This window comes from Quercus suber, unplaced genomic scaffold (assembly GCF_002906115.3).
Source record: "Quercus suber isolate HL8 unplaced genomic scaffold, Cork oak 2.0 scaffold_219, whole genome shotgun sequence".
Lineage (NCBI taxonomy): Eukaryota > Viridiplantae > Streptophyta > Magnoliopsida > Fagales > Fagaceae > Quercus > Quercus suber.
Window position 1 is genome coordinate 1 of NW_027069677.1, and position 27332 is coordinate 27332.

Here is a 27332-nt window from a genome sequence, read left to right on the forward strand (position 1 = left end):
TGACAGTAAGGTTTTTATTTTATTTTTTATTTTTTGGGTAGTTGAATAAAACAAATTGATGTTTCCCTTTAAAAAAAATCCATTTATGTCAATCAGTAGAACTCATTTTTACCTTTCATCTAAGAAACATAAAAATAAAATATGTGGTCTATCAAACCCTAATTGGTAAATAATTCAATAATTATCATTTATTTTATTTATTTATTGATAATTTTATTGTTATAATGTGATGAAGAGATTTGAACCTTAAACATCACTATTGAAAATACTAAGATATGCTAGTCGAGTTATATAACTCTTGGCTCATTTATTTTATTTTGGAGTCTGAAAAAGTTGATTGCACAAACTCAATTAATTTTAACTCTAATTTTTTACGGCTAATGTTGGTTTTATGCTAATTGAACAATTTAAAACCCAATTATTTAAGTGATTAACTAATTGACATTACCATGCATGTGGATGGACAAATAATAAAGCACAACCACATAAATAAAACACCCACAAAACACTGAAGTGTTTACAAAGAGAAAAATCCAAGTACTAGGCGAAAACCTGTCTATATTGTCTCATTACCAAAATGATCCATTAGGGAAAAATAGTTGCAGTACATTTCACATACAACTACAAGCCCTCTAAGCTATGAAATAAGAACATACTTAAGCCCTACCAGCACCTACTCTAAACTAACTCCTTAATTCCTTTTTCTCCTCTAGTCACCATATTCGGAATTGAGCTCCAATTGCGAACTCCAAGTCTCCTTGGTTGTTATGTGATTGCTCTAATGCTTCCTAAACTCCAATCAAGACAAAATCTCTAAAAGATGCTTTATGTGTGACGGGTTTTATCTCTCCTTTCTTGAATTTGACAATTGTGAGAGGGAGAAGGTGAAGAGATTGAAGAGGGTTTAGCCTCTAGCATTTATGGGTTCTTCTAGCTCTTTAGATGGGAATTGGGTATGGAATTTCATGAGAAATGGGATCATTTATAGTGAGGCAAAAGGCAGGTACAAATGCGATAGAGAATTTCGTAACTGAATTCTCTTAAGTTCAGTGAAGTTCGCTCCTTTGAAATCTCTGAAGATAGATATTACTGTTGCTTCCCATGCATCTCATTTTTTCAATTATTTTATACACTCTCTCTCCTTTTTTCAGTTCTCACCCACTCCCTCTCTCTCTCTTCATTGCGTCATCGCCGTCGTCTTGCTGTCGTTGTTGTTGTTAGTGTGGTGTTGATGTGTGGGTCGTGTTGATTTTTGATGTGGTTTTGCAATTTGGGTTTGTGGTGGCAGGGTGTCTTAGCGTTGGATCATTGCTATTACTGTCAATCTAGTTGAGGGTGGTTTTGGTGGCCGCCGATCTAACCGTGGATGGTTACGGTGGTCGCTGATTTGCTGGGTTAGTAATGGTGTAATTTGGGTTTGTTGCTCGTTGCAAGTGATGATGATGTGGTGCCGGGACCGAAAAAATTATAAGACGTAGTTCATCATTTTATTAAAAAACTCTTATTTGTTCAAAATTATTGAGTCAGTAATTAGTTTTTGTTTATTTTAATTTTTTTTAACTTAACAATTTTAAATAAGTGAGAGTTTTTTAGTAGAATGGTTAACCACGTCACATGTTCACTAGAGGACCATATAATTTTTATGAGTGTGGTTGATGATAAGTTGGGTTTTTTTTTTTTTTTTTGTGGGTTCTCTTGATCTTGATTTTGATTTTTGAGTGGTCATGCTGTTTGGCTCTTGAGACCGAGAGAGGTGTTCAATGTATGTGAGAGAGTGAGAGATGAGAACATGATGGAGGTTGAGCTTTAATCTTTACAACTTAAAAAAAGTAATTTTTTTTGTTTGTTTTTTCATTTTTTTAATTAAAATTAAATTTGAGAAATCTGGTTTTTATTTTTAATAATATTTTTAATAAAATTAAAATTAAAATTGAGAAAATTGACGTGGCGCTGACTTGGTATTTAAAAATGCCAAAAAAATTATTTTTAACAATATTTTAATTGCCACATCAGCGCCATGTTAGCAAGAAGGGCACTTCGTCTACATGTAGGAGGGTTCCATCTATTGGTTCATGGCAAGGACCATTTTAAAAACGATTTTCAAATTTTAGGGATGATATTTGCAAAGAAATCAATTTTGGGACCAAAATGGGAATTGACCCAAAATGTAGGGACGAAAAGTGCATTTTTGCCTAGGATCAATTAAGTGGCACAATAATTTTGTGTTAAAAATAAGTCTAACAACTTGTAGGACTCAAATAAAAGCACAAATCTTACCAAAAAAAAAAAATCATTTTAAACCCACATGTTTATGTATCATATGATATGTATGATTTTATAATGTGATACAATATGCACTTCTATATCTATGATTCCTTAATACTTTTGATACACCTTTACATGTACATAAAACTTTACAATATCGCGTATGGTATAATGTTGACACCCCCTCCCTCCCCTTTTATCTCGATCACTTACTTTTTATCAAATAATGTATGGTTGTGACTTGTGTACATCGTTAAATCTAAATATTTAATTTATCTTGCCAACAGGACAGTTACAATTCATGATTATTTTACACTCATATCTTCTTCTTTTTTTTTTTTTTTGAGAAACATATCTTTTATTTTTGGTTCAAAGCCCGTTATCTATTTAATAATGATTTGAGGAATGAGGATTAAAAATCAACCCTACAACTATCATGAAATGGACATAGTAAAGTTAATAGACCAAAAAAATTGGAACTTCAATAATGTGGATTAGGCGTAAAAGAACTTTTAAAATAAGGTTCGCGGGTACTTTTTTTTGGGTCTCAAGTAGAGGCTTGAGATTCATATGATTGAAGTTCAAAAGAGACATCATGATGTGCGTGCTTTCTATTAGATTAGCTAAATTACATCTTTTCTCCACCAAAAAAAAAAAAAAAAAAAAGCCAATTACATCTAAGTTAATTAATTCCCAGCATGTACCAAACAAATATAATGATCTTATCCTGCTTGACTTCTCTTTCGCACTCGATTTGCTTTCTTGTTGCGCATGTGAGTGTATCTTTGAATTCATAGCATGGTGTTTGAGTTTTGCGACTAGAACTACCTCTCTTCTGAAGTCACAAACAAGCCATATTAAGTTGATTTTAGCCGCAATATCATCATATTTATACCAAACTTTAAAGCACGCGCATACACACACAAACTGAATTTTATAATTTCTGGTGTAATCAAGAAATTTATTCATAATTATGAATGACAAATTAAGTATAAAGAGTAATTCTATCTTGTCTAATAATCCTTATTTGATTGTAAATTTGAAATCCATTAAATCTTTATGAGAGTTATCATATATCGGATTGTGAGCTGTGTCATTTTACCTTAAAACTAATTGGTAATAAGAAAGACACACTCAAATTTTTTATGGCCTTCGACATCACACCACACGAGTTTATTTTTAAAGTAGTTGTAAAGAGTCAAATTGTGGTCTCCCAACATTATATAAAATGAGTAGAAGATTATTAAAATTTTAAGAAAAAAAGTCAACAAATTTACAAAACAGAAAATTTGAAAACACTTGATTGACCATGAAGCAGAGGTGGAACTAGAAATTTTTTTTCTTGGAGGGGCTAACCCCTTTTTTGTTAGGCTATATCTTTAAAGGACGGGGATTTCCTCCAAACAAGTATGGAGCAATTCCTACAAACAGGGACATGTGTCAATAAAATAAAAGGACACATAAGCTTGGGGTCATGTGCATTGCACATGACCCATTTTAAGAGAAGAGCTGTTAACCCTAACGTTAACAGCCTCTCTCTCATCGAAATCAGACAGCCTCTCTCTCTCTCTCCTCAAACTCCTCAAAGGCTCAAACTTGCGTCTCAACCTTCTCTCTCTCATCCTCCTCCACCTCTGTTTTTCTCAAAACCTTAGACCGGCGAGAGAATCCGGCCACCCACTGCACACAGCTAGCCTCCATCCGGCCACCCACTGCAATGATTCGCTACGATTCCAATCCTTTCGATGAAGAGGAGGTCAATCCCTTCGCGGTGAGTTTTGCGCTTTTGTATACCCGTATTTTTTGAATTTCGTCGTTCAAATTTGATTCTGTGGATTCAGGAATGTATTGGTCTCTAGATTCGTCGAATTTTGTTTCACTTTTTGCTGAAACTCTTTGTTGATCTCGATTTTGTAATTAGATCTGGTGTTGTATTCAAATTCCTAATTCGCAATGTGATTCAAAATTTCAAATAGCCAATTTTTTTAATAAAATAAATTTTCTGTTTGGTTTCCTAGAAAGCAAGAAGAAATTTAAAGCCTTTCTAGCAATATGTTCTTTGTTAAATTTTTAGGTATCTGTCTCTATGTGCTAAGTTATTGAATCGAGATTGTACTCATTTGCTTGATATGTTTAAGATTGTTAAATAGTCTTTGTCTATGAATTTGAGTAAATGACATGTTGAATTTTGCCTATCAAAAACTAAGATTGAAATTTTACTCTATAATAACCGAAGGTAAATGTGTGAGTTTGTAGCAGAATATGGTGATGATAAATAGAATGGAAATGGTTTACAGAAGGTTTATGTTTTTCATTGTTTTGTCTTGGAGAGTTTTGTGGTAGCCCATAAACGGCAGTGAATCGATGGTGTAATACGAACCAATTTTATGGATTTTTCTTTGAGGAGATGTTTGAAAGGACAACGGACATGTTTGAGAAGGCTGCATATACTCAACAGTGTGATTAGTTCGCATTTGAAGAAATAGAAGACCTTATGGATGGAGTTGGCCCCATGGATCTAATCAAACCATTTATGAGCATTGGTGGAAAAAAGGGAGAGGAAGGGAATGCCTTTAATCCTACATCTTCAGGTATCTTCTGAATCACTTTTCTATTGTTCTTGATATTATGTTCAGAACTATGATGTAAGCTACTTTAATGGATGTAATCCCCTATGTAGAGAGTGCTCTCGAGTTATTAAAGGATTTAGCTTCTGCTAAAGCAATCTTAATTTTATTTACTTTTTGCAAAGACGCTAATACTAATTTTAGATTAGTTGTAAACAAAGCCACTATTACAAGTTTGAGAATAAAAATCGTAAAAGCTGAATTACCACTAATATTAGCGTAAACAAAGAAGGGAAACCTTTGGAATTAAAATGATATGAAGTAATATTGGTAGGAGTTTTTAAACACTGGGAAATTGAGGGGCATGTGTTATGTAAGATGAGAGTGAAGTTTTCTAGAAGAATAAGCGAGGAATTTGATTTGGACATCTACTGATGGAAGGAATATATTTTCTGGATTTGAATTGATGTGCAATATGAAAAAAAAAAAAAAAATTACGTACTTTTTATTTCTTATCGTTATGCTGCCTTGTAGGTCTGGTTTTCACATATATAAATTACATTTAGATTTTACAAAATTTAGTGTTGATATATATTGTCAATTTGGGGGGAGTCATCTGCTTTTGCTAGTTCCTTTTTTTGGGACATGAAATTCATGCAACTCCTTTTTATTTTGCTTGTGTGTGTATATTTATATATATTTTGATAGATATTTTGCTTGTGTGTATTTAATCTGCTTGTTTTTTTGTATTTATATTTAAATGTATCCTCTACATATATACTGTATTATTTAGAGTCATTTGTCCTTGTAACATTTTCCTAAATTTAGTTGTTTATGTTATTTCAGGAAGAAGATTGAATGCTTTTGCCTTTGTGGATGACAAGTTTGTATATCTGGGTCATAGTTATGAATCCCATGAGTTCAGCCCCTGAAAATATGTTCATGGCAACAAGGTTATAGGCCTAGAACTGCTACCTGAAGTGTGTGCAAAGAAGAAAATTGTTGCAGCATTTCATATTGCACTAAATTGCATTGAACTTGATCCAGAGATGCAGCCCAGGATGCGAACAGTCTTAGAGAGTCTTGATTGTAAATCACAAAGAAGAAAGTAAAGAACTTAGTAGAATTTTGGTTCTTGATGCTCATCTTTTATGTTGAAGATGCTTGGCTTGTTAGCAGTCCATGATTGGAGGGGGATTTGGATGTATATTTTCCTAGAAATATTTTTGTGAGCCAATGTATATTTCAACAAATCTATTAATAAATTTTTATATTTCAACATTGATGATTAGAACTAGTGTACCATAGGTCTTGTGCCTGTGGTCTTAAAAAATTTCTTTTACATAATTTTTTTTTGCTAATTTGTGTCCATTTTTTGTGCGCAACAAGAAGTCTATCTTCTTAATAAAATACCATAACTCATCACTAATATTCTGCAACTCTTTGTTTGAAAAGGCTCATTTGCCTCACAATAATAACACAACATAGCTTGAAAAATACACAATTAGTAACACTTTCCATTCATTACATCACCCAAGATAATCTGTTGAAAAACATCAATGCAGAAATGGTACCATGCACTTGTACACAAATCACCAATTGAGTGCCACTGGTTACGCAAAAGGGGAAAAAAAGCCACATTGTAGCACTTTTTACTGAAAAAGATAGTTATACAAACCTAAAAAAAAAAAAAATAAATAAATAAAAAATGAGGGAAGCCAAGGCTACAATTTCCAATCAATTTTCTGCACTTTTTCTTTTAGTTTCACCTCATCTGCAAGTCATGGTATACTTTACAAATTTTTCTACCTAGTGAGGCAACTGCTTAAAGTGCAAGTAGCACAAACTCAATTTGACCACAGTATGGTGAAGTGCCAGAGAATTTCTTTCCTCTCTGATTTCCAGTGAAGCAAACAAACACTAAGACCAACCAACAAACAAATAGCTTAGACCCATTTGGGCAAGAGCTAAAATGGTCAAAGCAAGCTCTTCCAGCTAAATACTATCAACTTGATGTCGGCTAGAAACTCAGGGGTCATCAACTTGCAAGTGGAAAACAAAACTTGGGAATGAAGTGGTTATATCTCTGTCCAAGAAGAAACGGATGGATGTTAGCATCAAGAGCTTGAATTTAGAAATTATTCAAGCTTGAATTTATCTATTGCTAAATAAAAACCCATTATATGTAGGTCATATAAAAATAAAAATGAAGGGGAAAAAATGGGATAAATGAAGAACCATCAAAGAATTCATGAGTAAGAAAAATCCATAAAATTGGTTCGTATTACACCATCAATTCATTGCCGTTTATGGGCTGCCACAAAACTCTCCAAGACAAAACAATGAAAAACATAAACCTTCTGTAAACCATTTCCATTCTATTTATCATCACCATATTCTGCTACAAACTCACGCATTTACCTTCGGTTATTATAGAGTAAAATTTCAATCTTAGTTTTTGATAGGCAAAATTCAACATGTCATTTACTCAAATTCATAGACAAAGACTATTTAACAGTCTTAAACATATCAAGCAAATGAGTACAATCTCAATTCAATAACTTAGCACATAGAGACAGATACCTAAAAATTTAACAAAGAACATATTGCTAGAAAGGCTTTAAATTTCTTCTCGCTTTCTAGGAAACCAAACAGAAAATTTATTTTATTAAAAAAATTGGCTATTTGAAATTTTGAATCACATTGCGAATTAGGAATTTGAATACAACACCAGATCTAATTACAAAATCGAGATCGACAAAGAGTTTCAGCAAAAAGTGAAACAAAATTCGACGAATCTAGAGACCAATACATTCCCGAATCCACAGAATCAAATTTAAAAATTTAACAAAGAACATATTGCTAGAAAGGCTTTAAATTTCTTCTCGCTTTCTAGGAAACCAAACAGAAAATTTATTTTATTAAAAAAATTGGCTATTTGAAATTTTGAATCACATTGCGAATTAGGAATTTGAATACAACACCAGATCTAATTACAAAATCGAGATCGACAAAGAGTTTCAGCAAAAAGTGAAACAAAATTCGACGAATCTAGAGACCAATACATTCCCGAATCCACAGAATCAAATTTGAACGACGAAATTCAAAAAATACGGGTATACAAAAGCGCAAAACTCACCGCGAAGGGATTGACCTCCTCTTCATCGAAAGGATTGGAATCGTAGCGAATCATTGCAGTGGGTGGCCGGATAGAGGCTAGCTGTGTGCAGTGGGTGGCCGGATTCTCTTGCCGGTCTAAGGTTTTGAGAAAAACAGAGGTGGAGGAGGATGAGAGAGAGAAGGTTGAGACGCAAGTTTGAGCCTTTGAGGAGTTTGAGGGGAGAGAGAGAGAGGCTGTTAACGTTAGGGTTAACAGCTCTTCTCTTAAAATGGGTCATGTGCATTGCACATGACCCAAAGCTTATGTGTCCTTTTATTTTATTGACACATGTCCCTATTTGTAGGAATTGCTCCATACTTGTTTGGAGGAAATCTCGGGGGAATGGGCAGAATAATCATGGGTAAGAGGAGTATTTGGTTAGTTAGACAACGCGTGAAACTATAAAGGAAACTAGGCATCTCGAGTTTTACAAACTCGAGTTCCATGCAAAAAAAAATTATAGTTTTATTGCCCCTATAGTGGCCTTTTTAAGTCTTATAGTGACGTTTTAAAGACCTATAGCGGCGTTTTTCTGCAAAAATTTTTCGTAACTGCTCAATACCAGGTTCAGTGAGCCCTATAGTGACGTTTTTATGTCCTATACTGACGTTTTAAAGCCCTATAGTGGCGTTTTTCTGCTAAAATTTTTTTTAACTCCATTTTTAAGCCTTATAGTGACGTTTTAAAGCCCTATAGGGGCGTTTTCTGAACTCGAGTTTTTAAAACTCGATTTTCACTTGAATTTTTTTTACAAATCAAACCTCAAAAACTTGATTTTTATCTTGGAACTCGAGTTTTAGACACTCGAGATGCTAGTTTTCAAAATTCTTTTGCAAAGTGACAACTAACTAAATTTTTTAATATTTATTGTTATTTAGAAAAAAAATTCGGAAATCTCTGTCCATCTTTAAATATGTTTAGTAGTTATAGGTAATATAAAGGATTTAAAAAAAAAAAAAAAAAATTGGGGGCCTTGGCCCCCACCCTTGGCTATAGTTCTGACCCTACTATGGAAAATTGTAAAATTGTGGAGGTGGGACAAACGTATGGAATCCTACGGTTCAATTTGTTAGGTACTCTAATATTTCGCTTTCTTAATTACATTGTATAAAGTTTTCTTCAAGGTATGGATCATAGGAAAACGTGCATGTTTGTATACATTGGGGTGTAAAAAACAAATGTTTGTGCTTGATGGAGGACAAAATTATGCTTAACATAACATGCATATTATATATATTGACAACTTAAAACACACGAAAGATAGGAAGGACATTACTGCTTTTGAGGGATTTTAGTTGTGGGAAAGACATTCTTCTACAGCACCAATTTAATGCTCAATAGCAAGACATCTAAACCTCTATAATATATATGAATATCAACGTTGGTAACCACATTTCATATCCTTTTGGATGTAACATTTGTTGTTCCTCTTCCCTAGAAGAAAATTGCTTGACTTTTATATATGCTGCTGGCCAACACAACACTCGCTAAAGGAACAAAAGGTGTGACTGTTACACATGGAGCTCACGTGGAAAGAACGGAACTGACTCTAATAATGGATTTTACAGGTCAAAAGCCAGGTTTAAGAGATTTGTGTTGTGCGTACCGTTTCTTTTCGATGGCCTATCTCACACTTTAGTGACAAAGGAATCAGAATATAGAATAAACTAGGAATACGATTTCATCTTATATTGTGATGGATTTATTTATTTTTTAAAAAAATTTAAGTCTTATAACTTAATTAATACTTTCTACTATTTTTAACAGAAACATACGTTATTCAAAACCTCTCTTATTCATTATAATTATGAATAATAAATGTTTTATTTTTTATTTATACTTTTGCAACATGTTTTAGGCACAGATATTAGAAATGGATCTTATGTATGCATTGCAATAATTATTTCTTTCCCTCGACATACGCTCCTAGATAGCTAGCACTTAAGAACCAAGTAAACTTTGAATAGTTATGGAACCGAGATTATGGTTGAGAATGAGATTACAGGTTGATGATTCATTGATCATAATCTATCATCCCATAATTCTTCAAGATTATAGATATCTGGAAACTCACTTAGGCTGCGTTTGGCTCTATGTAAATCGAATTCTGAGTATAAAATGAATGTAGGGGAAAATGAATTTTCGTAAGGAAAATGAAATCTGAGTGTTTGGTTTTGCAATGGAAAATAGTCCGGAAAACGATTTTCGGTGTTTGGTAACATTTTGAAAATGCTATTTTCCTACAAATTTTTCACATTTTCTTAGTCATTTTTTTAGTTTCCAAGCAAATTTTATAACAAAAAAAATTTCAAAATATACACTTAACATAACCAAAAATCAAAATAAAAACATTTATTCACAACATATACATGATATACTCTATGAGAGGAGGAAGAAAGAGTGAGGGATTGAGGTTGGGTTTGAGAGCTTGGCTTCGCTGGCGACGGATCGAAGATGTTGGAGGCGAGTATGGCTTCGCTGGCGTGAGGGAGAGTGACAGATGGGTGGAGGTGCGTAGATCGGAGGTGAGGTGAGATCGTCAGACTCAAATAGTGGAGGAAACTCACTGGTGTAGAGGTGTGTGGATTGGTGACGCTTGTCGGACTGTGGGTGGAGCTCGAACTGGTGTGAGGGAGAGGGTGGAGCTCTCTATCTCTCTCTCATTGGTAAGTGGTCACATCTGAGCTTGGAGAGAGTGTGTGATGTCTGTGAGTGTGTGTGAGGAGCGTGTGAGGATTGTATGAGAAGTGTAAAACAATTGAAGGTAAAATAAGAATTGAAATGGTTTTATAGGTGAGAAGGGGTTTTTTTTACAGTCAACGTGTAAAGTTTCTGTTTGACCTAATTTTCCGTAGCTACCAAACACACACAAGGCTGTAAAATAATTTCCTAAAAGCCTTTTTAGGTGAAACAAATGTAGCCTTAGTGTATAAAACACTTGTAAATGTTTAGACCCCTAAAAACAAATTTTCTAAAGCAAGCTTATATTCAAATAATATATGTGCGGAATATGAAATATAAGCAATACCCAAATTATCAAACTACTCTAAACCATTAATTAATCACAACCAATAGAAATTAAAAGCTAAAAGTAAGGGAAAGAGAGATATAAACACAAAATAACACTGGCAAGTGTTATTGAAGAGGAAACCGAAGAACTCGACGGAAAACATCTCCGTCACCCTCCAAGCTGTAAATGATCTACTAGAAAATCAGTTGGGATACATAAATAACAATAGACCCTCCAAGCCTAATCTACCCGATGCACCTAAGCCCTCCAAGCTTTTTGCTCCAACAAGGTTACGTCGAACCGTGTCTTCTCTAACTTACTGGATCCTGCAATTAGCCCATTGCATCAACCAATATGAATTGGTTCTCTCTTGATTTGCTTCCCAAACACCAAGAATCTTCTCACTATTCTGAATTTGGTGAGGTAACAATTTGGCTTATAATCCTCTCATGTGTACAAAAATGGAGAGGGTGAAAGTAGAAGAATTTGGAGAATCAAGTGTACAAGATTATGTATGAATCAATCTTGTTTTTCTCTAGGGTTTCTCTCTCAAAATTATTTCTGGAAGCTCTCTACATTTTGTGGGTATATGAGTATTTATAGTAGGGTATGAGATGGAATATGAAAAGTCAGTTTTTAGCAAAACAGGGTGCACTAGCGACTTACTTTGCGACTGTGATGAGTCGCGAGTTCCAGTCGCCAGTTACCACACTTGGCCAAACTGTAATTTTTGTCCTATAGTGATCCAGCTAGCCTGAATCTTCAACTTCCTGCATGCTTCACGCGTGTGCTTCATTTTTACAAGTCACCACTTGCGAGTCAGTTGCGAGTTTTAGTCGCGAGTCACTTCTTGTTTCACACTTTTGATCAAATCTTCACACTTTCTCACACATAACCCTTACATTATTCCCACCTAAAAATAGGGTTTCTAAATGCAAAATTACAAGCAAATTTGGCACGAAATAAAGCCAACACATAGTTGAATAAATTCAACTTTACAATCTCCCCCTTTGGCTATTCCGTGACAAAATTCTAAAACAGACTCTAGACTTATAAATGTGAGTTAGGAACAATTGCCAAAACTCACTCACACCTAATTCTAGATTTGTGAAGCTCTTGAACAATATGAACAAGTCTCCTGAAAACAATATCACAAAATGCACTCATTAAGTTCATTGTAAGCGGAAAACTTAGAATGCATATGGACCAAGCACAATACGATCAAGCAAGTATGAATATGATAATGAAGCGTAACTTGACCATACAAGAACAATCACTATAAATATTGACTACAATGAACATTCACACGGTGAATGAACATCTGGACATGCAAGCAAATAAGCTCAATGTAAAGTACCATTTGCATGTCCAACATTGAACCGATGCAAGAAAACTAAATCAATAAACATTAGGTTTAAATTGCATCAAGGATACAAGATCCAACAAGGGCACAAGAGTACTAAAGAAAATGCAATACATTAACTAAAGTACTAAGCTACATAAGCAAGGGTACATAAGAGCATAGTCTAAATAGCTAAAAAATCCAAGTATCCATAACACAAGGTATCCAAGTATTTTAAAACTAAAGTACTAAAAACATAGAGTATTGAAATAAAGTGCTATAAAAACCGTAATAAAAACTATAAAAACCATAAACCATAGTCTAAAACTAACTAGCAACCAATACTATTTACTCCCCCTCAATATAAGCTCCCCTTCAAGAGCTACCACACTACTCCCTTCTTTTTGACCGGAATGGCCAAAGGGCTAAGGCTATTGAGTAAAGCTATCAAATTTGGCTGCTACCACGTTGATTTGGTCCTGGATAGCTACAAGTTTGTCGGAATGCTAATCTACTACATCCTGAAGACCATAAATTCTCTTAAGCGTGATTTGAAAAGCATCAAGAGGAACTTATGACGAAGATGATGCTCCTCTCCTTCCTCGACCACCTCCATGTCTTGGAAGAGGCTGTTGTCCTTCCACTTCAGTTTCTATATTAGCAGGAGGTGCTTCTTTAGTCTCTTCAGCATGTTCATCTCCAAGAATTCAAATCTTACTTCTTAGGATTGTTTAAGTGTTGATGGAAGGAGATGGAGTCATTAGGCTTATGTGTTGTGGAGTCTCCAAACCATTTTCATGAAGAGTCCTCATTATAAGATTTGGGACAACAAGTTTTGATCTTGAGGTTGTCTTTGTGGACTTTGCAATGATGTTGTACAAGTGTGCACTAATGTCAATGTAGGTGGTCTCATGAGGCTCCATGAGGAATATGGCTCTAGCATTGTTGATGGTTGACAACTTCTTGATTGGATACAAGTTAAACATCATGATATATGCTAGACATCTCAAATTCGGGGAAAATGAGGTTATGTTGAGGCTTCTTCCTTCCATATGGCCACCAATGCAATGTTGCACTGATTCTAGAGAGACCATTCTATCCTTGAATGGAGTGAACCCATCATAATCTTATTCATCAAGTCCAAGTATAGCATCAATGTCCTCAATGTCAAGAGTGAATGCATGACCTCTAACCTAGCACTCTATGTGATTCTCTTTGAGTGATGCATTAGCGTAAAATTCTCTGATTAAAGGTTCACAAATTTCGGGGAATTCGTCAAGAAGTTTATCCAAGGCCTGTCCTTTGAAACACCTAGGAATGAAGGAATCCTTAAGATCAGTAAGATGCACATGTCTCTCTTGAATGATTGGAGCTGTTTCGAATTGAAGAGCATATCTCTCAAAGTGTTAAGAGGAACAAAACAAACTGTTATCATGGCACTTTTTCTTGTCACCACATTACGCAACAATTTTTCATGGAGCCATCTACAAAACATAGCAACAAATACCACAAAAAATAAAGTATAATGAACAGTAACAAACTTGGTTAGACACAAGTTACTACCAAAAACATAAACTACGAATTAAACCCTAAAAATTGAAATTTAAAGAGCAATTAAAAAAAATGACATGAGAAGATGTTAAACATCAAGGCATGATATAATCATGGTATTAGTCACTTAACATGTCAAAGATTGTATGTGTGTGCATCATATAAAAAAATGTGCATATAAGAGGCATGAAAACATGCAAGGGGCAAAGTGTGAAACACATAACCATTAGTTGTTCCAAACATGGAAACATGATTATCCCCAAATTTTGCACTCAACGAAGTCCAAAATTACACCCAAAAAAAAAAAAAAAAAAAAAAAAATATCCCCAAATTTTGCACTCAACGAAGTCCAAAATTACACCCAAAAAAAAAAAAAAAAAAAAAAAATCTAAATAGACATTTTATCAACAAAATGGTATGCACACCACAACACAAAACATTGTATAATGCATGAGCATATAGTAGAAACATGTAAAACAAGCGAATTATACCATCATTCTCAACAAAACCCATATATCAATTTCATCAAAAACAACAAAAACCCATATTCATCAACAATATTTCAAAATCTCAACAAAAACAACAAATCCATGAAATATAATGCTTTAAACTTGAAATAAAGTAAAAAGGATTGAAAGCGCATACCTTTTCTTGGATTTGGAGTGAAGATTGAAGAGAAAAATGAAGGTTTTTAGAGTGAAAATGGCGGTTTTGAGAGATGGAGAGGCGGAGAACACAAAGAGCCAAGCATGTGATGCAAGGGAAACTAAAAAGTTTTGAAAAACTGTCTGATGGATAACCCTATTTTTGCAAAACATGCATTTTTTGCGACTCAACTGACTAACGAATGAGTCGCCAAAATCCCTTGTACCCAGATTTTGAAAAATTTCTCGGTGTAAATGCACTTTTGGTTCCTATATTTTAGGTCATTTCTTGATTTGGTCCATAAACTGATTTTGCTCCTAGGTCAGCCCCTGAAATTAGAAAATCGATTTTATCTTGGTTCCTGCCGTTAACCCTCTAATAGAAAAAATATGATGTGGCAAACGGAGTGCCTTGTTTGCATATTAAATGCTGACGTGACTATTAAAATAATAATAAAATATTTTATTTGACCTTTTTTAAATGCCACATCAGCATTTTAATTTAAAAAAAAAGTCACCTCAGAAAATTTAAAAAAAAAATTTAAAGGAAAAACCTTAAATTTAATTTAATTAAAAAATTTATTTAAATTTTTTGTTTCGTAATGTTGTTCATGTTCTTCAGCTTGTTCTTCATGTTCTTCACAAACCAAACCCAGCAACTAAGAACTCAAACCCATCATAAGAACATAAACCCAGCAACTAAGAACACAAACCAAGAACTCACCCATCACAAGAACATGAACCCAGCAACCAAGAACTCAAATCACAATAACATAAACCCAGCTACCAAGAACTCAAATGCATATCAGAAGAACACAAACGAAAAGAAGAAAAAATTAAATTAAATACTAATAGGAAATATTCTTCATGTTCTTCCCAAGTCCAAGAAGCAACCAAACTAATCTCTAGCAAACCCCAAATCCAAATCCAGCAACCAAATCCAATCTCTATCAAATCTAGAAAAACAAAAAATAAATCCAAGAAACCAAACCATAAATAAACCCGAGAAACAAACCCATAAACATAGTAACCAACCCAATCTCCAACAACCCATAAACCTAGAAATTTTCTTGGGAAAAAACCCACAAAATCAAACAACTTCACATTCTCTCCAAAAAACAAAAACAAAAACAAAAACAAACCCAGAACAAGAGGAACAAAGTTTTGCAATTGAAAAATGAGAGGAAAATCGTACCACATGTGAAGCTTTGGCTCGTCCATGGCAGATCGGGAATAGATGTGTTGCTACCTCTACCAATGAGCCTCCCATGTGAAAACCCTTAAGGGAAACTCCGCTGAACCAAGACCCAAGACCACATCAAGATACTGTCCATGGCAAATCGTTTTCTTAGCATCAAGCTTGTGAGCTCAAACCATGGAGTTACAATGGAGAGGGATTCCATCCATGGACGGTGAAGAGAGAGAGAATATTTGAGATTAGAAGAAGAAATAGACTTAAAAAGATAAGGTTAAAGAAATAAGAAGAAAAAAGAAAAAGAATTTTAAAAAGAGAGAATTTGATATTAGTAAATGTTGATGAGGTTAAAGAGATAAGAAGAAAAAGAATTAAAAAGAAAAAGACTAAGATATTGATTTTCGTTTTTTTTTTTTTTTAAGAAATGATTTTACTTTAAATTAGATTAGTTTTTTTTTTGTTTAAATTTTAACTTTAAATTAGATTAGTTTGTTTTTTGTTTAAATTTTTGGAGCTAGCATTTTTTATTAATTAAAATGTGATGTGGCCTTTAGAAAATGCTAAATATATATTTATTATTATTATTATTTTATTAGCCACATAAGCAAACAGTGTATTTCGTCTGCCACGTGTGTATTTTTTGTTAGTAGGTTGACGGTAGGGACCAAAATAGAACTGATTTTCTGATTTTAGGGACTGACCTAGGAGCAAAATCAATTTAGGGAACAAATTGAGAAATGATCGAAAATGTAAGGACCAAAAGTGCATTTACGCCCAATTTCTCTAAGTGTTTTTCGCAACTGGGACTTTCACTCGCTAGTGAGTTGCGAAAGCCTCTGGATGTACTCACTACTTGCAAATAAGTCACCAGATTGAGTTGCCAAAAATCCTTAAACCTAGATTTTGAAAAAAATTTCTAAGTCTTTTTTGCGACTAGGACTTTCACTCACCAATGAGTCGCGAAACCCTCAGGTTGAGCTCGCAACTTGAGCTTGAAACTCGCGATTCATGAATGAGTCATCAAAATGCAAAGTTGCAAATTTTTAGATTTTTTGAGAAAATTTTCAATTCAAAATACTTTCCAAAAACAACTAAAATACTCAAAAATATTTTTGGGTTTGATCAACAAATGCTTTAGTATGTACATCACATTTAATCAAGTACAATCATACAAATGAATAAAGCATTCATTGAACATAGACCTGTGATGTAGGTGGTTAACAAATATGAGATAGTCTTTAGTCTAATGTGAAGCTTCAATGATCGATTCAACCAAGTCATGCACAACTAGCACAAAGTAGAGTGACATATCTCAATTGTAGAAATGAACATATATGACCTCTCACATAAACTTGATTACATTGAGTTAGAAGCTTTTCATTTGGCTTCTTTTCTTTTGATCATTTTGATCTTTACATCTCTTTTTGAGATCGTTGCCTGAAATTTTTGATATTTCAATTTGATGAGTAAGCTTTTGGCTTTTGGCACCATACATTTTAAATATATGTTGTTTTTCCTTTTTCCTAGTCAAATACTAGTTTATGAGACGACTTTTTTAGCTCATTATCTCTTTTTGAGATTTGACATTGGTTGAGCTTTTAAGGAAAAAAAGAAAAAAAGAAAAAAGAAGAGTGAGAAGAGATATAGGCACAAGTCTACGCATATCTCAAGATCAACAAAACTATTGACTAATCATTTATAACAAGTTTGAAGATCTATTTACAACAATCACATAGATGTCAAGATGTTTCCTACAAAGATACAAGTGCATAAAGAACAAGCTAAACTCATTAATGCACAAAGCCATTAGTACAAAGGTACAAGGCTAAACATGCATGTGACAATGCATAATACCACCGATCAAACTTTTTGGATTTTAAACTTTTTATATGTTTTTGGATTTTTGACACAAAGCAAGTAAAGAATGATAAAAAACAACAAACAACTAAAACTTTTAAACAACAAAAATAATAAAAGCATGCTACCAACAAAGTAGTGTGTGCTTTACTCAATTAAGAACAATTCAAGATGGATATGTAAAACACACAACACAGATGAGTTTCAAGGAATGATACCAACATCGATGGTCTTATGGAGCGATTCAAACCAAGGACCATCGAGAGGTTTGGTGAAGATGTCCACCTTTTGGTTGTCCATGTGAATAAATTCAAGACATGCGATTTTATCTTCCACCAAATCACGGATGAAGTGATAGCGAATCTTTATGTGCTTGGACTTTAAGCGCTGAACAGGATTCTTGGAAAGATTTATGGCACTAGTATTGTCACAGAACACACTCATCATTTCTTGAGGAGTCCAATAGTCATGAAGAATTTTCTTCATTCAAAGAAGTTGAGTACAACAACTCCAAGCAGCTATATACTCGGCTTCAGCTATAGATAGAGATACCGAGTTCTACTTCTTACTCATCCATGATACAAGATTGTTTCCGAGATTGAAACATTTGCTTGAAGTTCTCTTTCGGTCATCAACACTTCCTACCCAATTTGCATCCGAGTAACCTGCTAGAAAATCATTAGAGTCTTTTGAGTACCATAGACCATACTTAGGAGTGCCATTAATATAGCGCGTGATTCTCTTCATATCCTTCAAGTGAGACTCCTTAGGAGCTGCTTGATAACGAGCACATACGCCCACACTAAAAGCAACGTTTGGCCTGCTAGCAGTGAGATATAGGAGACTCCCAATGATGCTCCTATACAAAGTTGGACTTACTTCTACCCCGGAAGAATCAAGACTAAGCCTAGTAGATGAACTTATGGGAGTAGAGGCATGCTTTTTGGAATATAGTCCAAGCTTCTTGACAAGATTTCTTACATATTTTTCTTGAGAGATAAATATACCATCCTTCCTTTGTTTAACTTAAAGACCCAAGAAAAATGTAAGTTCCCCCACCATACTCATTTCGAATTCCTTCTCCATTTCTTCAGAAAATTCTATAGCACAGGCGTCTATGGTAGCTCCAAACACTATGTTATCAACATACACTTGAGCTACAAGAAGATAGTTCTTATCTTTCTTCACAAACAAGGTCCTGTCGGCATACCCTCTTTGAAATATTCTATCCAAGAGATAATTTGTAAGCCGATCATACTATGCTCTAGGTGCTTGTTTCAATCCATAGAGTGCTAGGTTCAACCGATCGAGAATTTAGAAACTTGCCAGGTTCAACCGATAGAGAGAACAGGTTTAACCGATCGAAATACGGGCCTGCATAATTTTAATTAAGCTTATCAGCCCATTAAGCCCATTAAGTGATTAGGGTTTCAGATCTATTTCACATAGTATTTAAAGGAAAACCTAAGGCACGTTTTATGGAGACTTTAAAGGTGCTCTTATGAGATCTAAAAGGTATTGTGCCTTCCTCTTTTAAAATCACTACCGAAAATCATTCTCATACTATTAGAACTGGTAGATTTGAAGTTGCTGCGACAAGATCATACATAGCTGATGATTTAAACTTTCAAGGGTGGTCTTGAAGTCATAAACTGGAGAGTTTGTGTTGCTAAACCTTTGAGTGGGATCTCAAAGTCACAAATGTGGGTGTTTGTGTGGTGCAAATCCAAGAGAGAAGGAGTTCGTGGATTCGGAGCTTACACGTAGTCGTGTCAGTAAGTTACTACTGGAGGTAGCAATAAATTTAGGGTTAAGTCTTATTATAAAAACTTCAATTCCTTATAGTGGATTTGGTTTACCTTAAGGATAGCTAGGTCAATTCCTCCCCGAGTTTTTTTACCTTAAAATGGTTCGTTTCATTGGTTTTCCTTAGTAATCATATCGTTGTCTTATTTATTTTTCCGCACTGCACAATATGATTTATTACTGTTTAACTTTGATTTGAATAATAAATCTAAGTGGAAACTTGGTTAATTAATTAGGATAAACAATTTGAGTGTTTAGGGGTCTAAACAAACAAATAAGTGGTATTAGAGCGGGTTCACCCTGATTGGATTAACGTCTTGAGTGAGATCCTTGATCCCAGTTGTCATGGATAATTTTAAGTGTCTGTTTGCTCATATTTGTGATGATTTGAATAAAAATAATACTAATGTTTCTGTTGATCTTATTGATGCTTGTGAAACACTATGTAGGAAAATTAACTAAATCTATGAAAATTGCTAAGAAATTCAAGGAAGAGTTAAAATTAGCAAATCTTGAAAAAGAGGAATTGATTGTGAGATTGGAAGAATCTAATAAAAAAGATGAATTTTTGAGAAATCAATTTTCCTCTCAAGATGAAAAGTTTGGAACTAAAATTAGTTGAGGCTGAAGCTAAAATTGAAAATTGGTCTAATGCCAAACTTGCTGTTGATAATAGATCTGTTTCTGTTACTGTTCCTGTTAAGCCTAAATACAAAATTTATATTCCTGCTTTCAAGAGGAATCATAAAGAAAAAACTTATTTTGTTAGGTTAGACAAAGGTAAAAGTTCTGATGTAGATGCTGAAGTTTCTAAACTTATGTTTAAACCTACTGTTAGAGCGCATAAGAAATCTATTTTGTGCCTACATGTCACCTTTGTGGTGATGTTGGTCATATTAGACCACATTGTTGTTTGTTGAGGCAAATACCAAAATTTGAGACTAGATTTGCTGTTAGGAATACTGATGTTACTAAATTTGTTCCTATTTGTCATTTTTGTGGTGTTATTGGCCACATTCGTCATAACTGTCATAAATTGAAATTTAAGCATTCTTTGTTTTAGTCTAGGATATGTGATGATATTTCTCCTGCTATGAGTCTTGATAAATTGTTTCATTTGCTTTTGAAAAATTTAAACTTGTTGGCTTCTGAAATACACTTTGCTTCTCTCAGAAGCCAACAAGTTTCTCTCAGAAGAATTGTGTAATCCCTCAAAATACACTTTGCTTCTCATGGTTTTTCACCTACAAAGCCAAAGACTCGTGCTGTATAGGTGAGAAAAGACTTGCTAAGGTGAGTGTTGTTGACTTGTCTTTGATATAATTCTTTCAATTATTTGTGGACATGCTTACTTTCTGTTTTTGGCTGTTTTGTTTTTAGGTTTTTTTGTTTATTAAAAAAAAAAAAAATCCAAAAACATTGAAAAATTTCAAAAAGACAAAAATATTTTATTTTGGGTCTTGTTTTATTTTTCTTGAGGATTACATGAATTATGATATTTCTCTCTTGATTTAGAAGATACTTGATATTGTGGAGAAATATAGAAAGTCTGTGTTGCATAACTGAGTGCATGAGCTATTTCTGATTTTATGAGTATGTATTAGTTTGTATATGTACTTATTGGTTAATTAAGAAATTGATATTTCTTGTTTGTGTACGCTCTATAGCTTAGTTGAGCACTGTCCTGCACTGTTGTTGCATTTTATTCATTTAGCATAAAGTGTGCTTTTTTGTTTTTGGCCATAAAAATTTTGAAAATCCAAAATTTTATTTTATTTTTTATTTTTTGTGTATTACACACCACTAAGTGTGTAATTGAAGTTGGCCTATGAAATTTGCATTTCATGACTATGTACCTTTTTTTTTTTTTTTTTTTTTTGAGAAATATGACTGTGTACCTTGTTTAGCTTTGATAAGCTATTTTTCTACACGTCGCTAGTTTGTGCTATGTAGTGATTAATTGTGTGAGTTGTTTATGGGTTTTAAACACTTGCTCTTGATTTTGAAGTCACATTCTTTTGACTATAAGGACTAAAAAAATCCTAGGAGAAAGATATAAATAACCATCTCATCACTGTTACTCGCCAATCATAAACATCTGTGTGCAGTTCATAAAAGTTGTGATCGATAAGGTGTAGCACTTGTATAGCAAAATTATAAAAGGTGTTATTTTCAAATATGAAAAAGAAAAGAAAAAAAAAAAATCATCAAAAGAAAAAGAAAAGCAAAAAGAAAAATAAAATGCTTTTATATGATTGCAAGTATGTTTTCTAGGAGATATGAGAGTTATATGATGTAACTCTTTAGGTGATAGTTACTTTCAAACTTACATGATTGATGATGTAAAAATTGTGTTCAATTACTATCTTCATATCACATTTTCTGTATTTTCTACACTTACTAGTTGCACACACTATACGCAAATCTTTGCTAAATTCTCTACATATGATTGTGTGTTAACTAATTTGACCATCTTTAATTGCATATGAACTGATGTGTAAATACAAATTTTTGTTTTTGGTTAGGAATTTAAAGAAAAAATTGTTTAGAAGTTTAACTCTTGTGGTTTTAACTTCTTGATTGGTTTTGATGTTTGCATTTAAGTGGCATTATGTTTCTAAAACTTTCCTGGATCATGTTCATCTGCATTGAGTCATAAAAACTGCTTTCAAGTTGTTATTCTACATAAAATTTCTAGATTTTTAAGTTTTAAAATTTTTCAATGTTTCACCCGATCGAAGATTACCCTCGACCGATCGAAATTGTTCAAGTTTTAAAGAAAAAACTCTCTACTTGACTTGATTGATGTCTGATTGATGCTCAATTCCTTTTGACTGATTGAAACTGGAAAATTTTTAGTTTGAACCATACTAGAACTTTTGAAGTAAATATTATATAATTATAAAGAAAACTAGTAGCAGGATTTGGCTATTTGTTTTTTTGTTAAATGAAAAATGAAAATAGTAGATGAAACTTATAAATGTTAGCCACAATCATTTCTTAAAATGATGTAATTATTTTCTAACAAAGTATAGTTGATACAATATATTAAATTTTCTAAATTAAGCTATTTATATTTATTATTTGAAAGTGTTTTAAATTTTGTATTTTTTTTTTCAAAAAAACATAATGCATTTTACATTCAAATGATTATATAAAGTGAGATATTTTGTAAAAAATGTAATGTGTGGTTGGAATGGCCTAAAGAGAAAGAAGATATAAGTAAACTCATCACTTATATTAGAAAAAAAAAAAAATACAAGACTTAATTTAATAACGTAAGAAAAATGTAATTTTCTCAAGAATGATTAACCTATCAACATTATACTGAGAAAGAGACATAATTGTCATAAAGCAGCTCATCTTTTTATACAAACCGCTCCTCTTAAAGCATCACCTAAGTGGACCAAATTGACTTGTACATGTTTAGACCCCTCAAACACAACCAGATTAACCTAATTATTTAGCCAAGTTATTAACTTAGGCAAATTATTCAAATCTAGGTTAACACATGTAGATCATATCATTGAACGGTGCGGAAAATAAATAACACAATGATATGATAACCTAGGAAAACCAAACCAGTAAAAACCCTGAGGAGGATTAACCTAGCTATCCTCAAGGTAAAACAGATCCACTATGAATGAATTGAAATTTACACAATAGCAACTTAGACCACTAACATCCTATTGTTATCTCGAGTAGGAAACTTACTACCACGACCACGTGACAGCTCTGAGTCCACGAACTACTTCTTTCTTGGATTCACAACAACCACAAGTACTCCCACTTGTGTTTTCTTTAAACTCTTTATGCAACAACTGAATCGACCATCAAGTTCTTGACATAATCTGATTCTTGATAACCCAAGTATATGTGAAGGCAAACACCTCGAGATCTCACAGGAGATTCACATATGCAGCATAAACAACAACTACAAAACATGACTAGGGTTTTTCCTTTTATACTTAAGACAAAACATAAAACCCTACACGTCATATGGACTTGGGCTGAGTTGGAAAATTCTGCAGAAAAACAATCTGCATGAGCTTCAATCAATCCAGTCTAATTTTTGATCGATCGAGCTAAGCATATTTACATAACAAATCCTATAGTACACTTGTTTCCAACTTTACACATAAACATACTTTGAGCAAGTCTAAAACAAGACTAAACATTTTAATCATGGTTTGCCAACATTACAAAATAAAGTTCTAATACATTTAAACCTAAAGTCTTAAAACCCAACAAACTCCCCCTTTAACAATCTATGACAAAACACATAATAAACAAAATGCTTAAAGTTACATAAATAGCCCAACCATAAACAACTCACTCTAACTACTATCTATCAGCTGCAAATGTAGACAGTAGCACGACTGAATCAACTAGTATATTCCTATAAGCACTTAACAAACACATAAATGCATGTGTGGAAAATACAAGTAAAACAAAATAAATTCTTGATTTCACATAACATAAACTATAAGACATATATCATGAATAAACTCATAAATATAAATCAATAATCAATGTAGCACAATGTGAAACAAGAAACAGAAATAAACAACAAGATGTCTCCCCTCATCATATTCAACTCATAAAAGAATAAAGACATCCAAAATAACTATATGAGCCAAAATAAGTACAAAGTGAAGCACCTAGATACAATCTAAAGCTCCAAAGCTCCAAAACAACAAAAATCTCCCCCTAACTCCAACCATATGTACTCCCCCTTTTTGTGACGAATTGCCAAAGGGCAATCAAGACTCATCATTAAAAAGAGGTGGTGGAGGTGGCCGTCTAAAACTCGCCAACTCTGCACACATAGCCTGAATCTCCATGAGAACATCCACCAAAAACTGACCATGAGCTGCCTAAACAATCATGACAATGTCCAACATACGACAAATGTTGGAATCATTCGAAGTAGAAGGTGGAGAAGTAGCAGCAACAGTGGGATCCATAAATGCATCGGTAGTTAGATCACCTATAGAAGGAGGAGGAGGAGAAGGTACAACACTCGAAGAGGAAGAATCTACTCTAGGGCTTTTAGAGCTAGCTCACACCTTAGCAGCCCTCTGCCTAATAAATATGGCATCTATAGGAACAATGATATGTATGGGCTCAGAAGCCAGAAACTCATCTAATCCTAAATGTAACAAAATCCGATGAATGAAAACAGGAAAGAAGAGACCATGTGCAGTAGAACTACTCCTATGAACCTCAACCAAAAAACGAATAAAAAGATGAGGAAAACTCATAAGAGTGTCTGTGACAAGAGCATACAAAAATGCACACTCTCAATAGGAATAGTATGTAAATGAGAGATGGGCTAGATAGAATGGCAAGAAATTTGAAAAAAGAGATAATGAATCTCGGTCAACTCGTGAGAGGTGATTTGAGGATCAGAACCCCACTAGATAGAAGATCCAGTAAGATATGACATAATGTCATCTATGGGAGGAGACTCATCGTAAGGATAAACAGGATGCTGGACCTTAAGCACCCCAAGAGCAGCGGCCACTATCGTAGGAGTAATGGTGTACTCATCACCCCTTATCCAACTTCTCACAAACTAAGTGTTGGAATCATTGAAGTGGACAGAGAGATTCGAGTAGAACTCTCTGATCAAGGCAGCCGGAGGAGGATGGGTAACATCCAACAAAGGCAATCAGCCCCTATGCTCAAAGTTTCTCCTAATCTCCAGATCAAGCTCATCTAAAACTACCTTACGCTTAGCCCACACATTCCTATGAATGTTCAGCTTCTCATAAGTTTCTTGGTTTTTTTCACTCAGAAATCTCTCACTATTAAAAGAAGGATAAGAAGAAGAGGTGGATGTCCTATGGGCCCTAGTCTTCCTAACCATGATGCTAAAGAGCAGAAAGGATAGACAGAAAAGAGACAAAAGACTAAACAAAAGAAAAACCCAAGGGCAGATTGCAACAGACACAATAGAAAATAACAATCTATATGATGCACGAACAATATCAACACATGATGCATGCTCTAATGTAGTGAGAATAATTCAATTTCACTTTAAAAACACAGAATTTGGCTTGAACATAGAGTTTATATCAAAAACCCCAAATTTTGAAAACCCATTTCAAAAATCCTAACAAATTGACCAATTAATCACTACACAAGATAGATAATAGAATATAATGACCAAATCAATCAATCAATCAAACAAGCCAATTTTATCAATCAATGCTCGATTGAACAAAAACCCTAATTCGGGTAGTTTCAAGCCCTAGAAATTCCAATTTTCCCCAATTCATCAAATTGATCAAATTAAACCACAAAGTTCATGCTTATATCATCTAATAACAAAAACCCATTGATCAATTGTGAAAGAAATCAACTAAAACATCAAAAATCCCAAATTTCATTAAGTCCAAAAATTCCCTATAAAATGCATGAAAGAAGTGAATAAAATGAAAAAGAAAGGGTAGAATAGTCTTACCAGCACAAGAAGACAAAAAACTTGAAGAAAATTAGAGGGAAAACGACAAAAAATTTGGATTGAATTAGGACCAATCGAAGAGAGAGAGAAAGTGCCTTTTGAAAAGTTTTGAATAATGAAAAACATGTGAAAAACTTAAGTTTTAAAAAACTCTCTTAATGATTTTCGATTGATAGAAAAACAAGTTTGATTGATCGAAAATTATATTTGATTGATCCAGCAGCAATCGAGTATCAATCGAGCCAGGTAGATACAAACCAAAATTTTAATTGCAATTTCGATAGGTCGAGAAACAGGTTCGATCGATCGAAAATCCAAAAAATCAAATTTTTGAAAAACAAAGCATTTTAATGCAAAAAATCTTCAAAGCACAATATTTTATGAATAAAATGCATGAGTATGAAATGAAATTTTTTTCAAAAATCCTTGAATTTAACCTAGATCTTCCAAAAATAAGATTTTCAATCAATTTTTCCTTAAATCTCAAATTTCAAACACAATTTGCATTAAAATCAAGGAGTTTTCAATCTTGGATGGCCACAACAAAATTACACACAACAACATGTACAAAGTTTAGCAAAGAGTAACTTGTGTAATGTGTACAACTAGCAAGAGCTTGAAATACATGTGAGGTGATATGTGAATAGTAATCAATCACAATTTCTACAAAATTCATCACATAAATTTGAAAGAGACTATCACCTAAAGAGGTACATCATATAACTCCCAAATCTCCTAGAATAAAAGTTTGCAATCATGTAAGTTTCTTGATTTGTCTCATAATGTACACACCAATTTTATTTGATTTGAAACTTATTAAAATAGTCAGGATAATGTACACACCAATTTTATTTAATTGTGAAGTTATTATAGCCCAATAATGTACACACCAATTTTAGCATTTAATCCGAGACTACACTTTATGTTCTTTTTGTGCATGTGCTATACTTTCTCGAACACAAAATCATATGATATGCATTAAGGTGTTCATAATTGGCTAGTAAACAGTGGTGAGATGGTTATTCATGTCTTTCTCAACAAGTTCAAGTCCAACAAACAAAAGCATGTGACTTCAAGATCAAGACAGAGTGATAAAAAACTATAAACATCTTCTCACACAACATGCACTACAAAGCTTAAACTAGTAAAGTGCAATAAATAAGCTCATCCAAGCTAAACAAGGTACATAAACATGTTATGTAAAAATAATATGGCCAACCTTGATTTCAAATCCAAGAAAAAATTAATGCAAAACACAGTTTTCTTCCCTTTTCCTTTTTTTTTTTTTTTTTTTTTGAAAAGAATAACAAAAACATTCTAAAATGAAATGCATGAATGTTATGCAATGCAAATCCTAGAAAAACAAAGAGAACAAAAACAACAAAGAAGAATGGTCATAAAGAGTAGAGTGATGAAGTACAAGGACCATATCAGAAAGACTCAATTAGATTGAGCCTTTTGCATAC

At 33.5% G+C, this 27332-nt stretch overlaps 2 long non-coding RNA genes across 2 annotated transcripts; one reads left to right on the forward strand and one right to left on the reverse strand.

Annotated features, from left to right (window-relative positions):
- The first annotated feature begins 3832 nt into the window (after nt 1-3832).
- On the forward strand, nt 3833-6078 carry LOC136070215 (uncharacterized). Its single transcript, XR_010631507.1, has 3 exons — nt 3833-4036; nt 4596-4856; nt 5679-6078. It is a non-coding gene; the product is annotated as an uncharacterized LOC136070215 (long non-coding RNA).
- Nucleotides 6079-11101: 5023 nt separating this feature from the next.
- Nucleotides 11102-16017, reverse strand: LOC136070216 (uncharacterized). Its single transcript, XR_010631508.1, has 2 exons — nt 15735-16017; nt 11102-12140 (listed from the first exon to the last, which is right to left on the reverse strand). It is a non-coding gene; the product is annotated as an uncharacterized LOC136070216 (long non-coding RNA).
- Nucleotides 16018-27332: the final 11315 nt, after the last annotated feature.